General features: G+C 41.8%; 1 protein-coding gene across 4 annotated transcripts in view; it reads left to right on the top strand.

Annotated features, from left to right (window-relative positions):
• Window positions 1–1,494, top strand: part of PCMT1 (protein-L-isoaspartate (D-aspartate) O-methyltransferase) — a 61,359-nt gene that overhangs the window by 25,836 nt on the left and 34,029 nt on the right. The window lies entirely within an intron of this gene.

The following is a 1,494-nucleotide window of genomic DNA, read 5'->3' as shown; positions in this document are numbered from 1 at the left end:
CTCTGATCCCAGCACCACCGCTGCTAGCTGCCCAATGTCCCGCCTCCACCAACATGCTAGGAAGAGCTGGGGTTGTGCCTGGTGGTGGTGGCGGTAGGAACAGCAGCGGTGGAATTTGGGGTGGATGCAGCATCCTCCCAGTGCTGCCAGCACTCTCTCCAAGCTGAGCCCCGCCCCGTGCAAATGCAGGGGCACACCACCCCATGCCCTCCCGGGGTGCAAGCAGTAGCAGGGGCCACCCCCCCATGAGCCTTGGCTCTGCCCCCTCCCCTCCTCCCACTCTGCTTGGGCAGCACCTGCCCCTGCCCCTTCCCTCACTGCAGGGGGCGTTGATCTTCCCCCACATACCCCTTCTCTTCCCCCTACCCTTCCACCACACCGGACTTACCAACTGGAGGCAGCTCTCCACACTGCCTGCTCTGTTTCTCGCTGCCTGAGTGCTGTGCTGTGGCTGTGCCCAGCACGAGCATTTATTGGCCGGATTATCAGTCCCATCAGGCCGATATCCGATGCATCCAGTTTTCTATATATCTGATATCGGTGCATCCCTAAAGTTAAGTATATTTTTGCCCTTGCAGTAGATTATTTGGGAAATATAAGATTTGTGGAGTAAAGAACAGTCTAAGAAATTTCATAGCTTCTGTATTTGACTGGCTCTAGTGCTATTCTTTAAATTCTAAAAATCCATATTAAAACGTTGTTATTAATTACCTTAATGCTATCATTGTATACAGGGCTATATCAGGAAATGATAACATTAGTAACTGTGGTGTTTCAGAATCTTAGTGTTAGTCATTGCACTTCAGTCCATCCTACACTTAAATACTGGTGATGCACAGGGAACACTTTGGTGTTTCTTTACACAGGTGTATATAATTAAGCTACACTTACTAGAATTGTAACAATGCTACACCAAGTGCTTAGTACACAACTGTACAATTAAAAAAAAAAAAAAAAGCTTGAGAGAGTCTATCTATACATCACTAAATTTATATCACTGATTGGTCATAGTGTTTAGCATAGGGATTCCATATTAGTCTTCAGTCCATCAAGCAGGATAAAAAGTAAAACTGTCCGTTATGCATCTGTTTACAATTGAAAAAACCCCCTGCAATGTCAAGAATTGTATTAGCACAATAAACAGTTTAGATATATTGAATGGATGGCAAAAAACAATATAGTATATATAAAGTAGTACCTAGCAAAATGGAGTCCTGGTCCATGACTGCATCTCTTTGCCATTATGCCAATACAAATAAGTACTTTATATGTACATTTTTAATCAGTTTCATGGTCATTAAATTAGTTGTTAGACATCTTAAATCTTTATTCATATATTGAGATTATTTACAAACTTTAGACTTTTCTTGCCATTTCACTATGAGTTATGTTTAGAGTATTTTTGTTTTTTGCCTAATTCAGTAGGTTAAAGGGATTTTCTTCTTAAAATACCATTCCAAAGGTGAGAGAAACATTTTTTTTTTTTTTTTTTTT

The sequence above is a fragment of the Gavialis gangeticus genome, unplaced genomic scaffold, assembly GCF_001723915.1.
Source record: "Gavialis gangeticus isolate Ggan-Ray unplaced genomic scaffold, GavGan_comp1, whole genome shotgun sequence".
Lineage (NCBI taxonomy): Eukaryota > Metazoa > Chordata > Crocodylia > Gavialidae > Gavialis > Gavialis gangeticus.
Note: the sequence above shows the minus strand (reverse complement) of the source record. Positions and strands in the feature narration are given on the sequence as shown.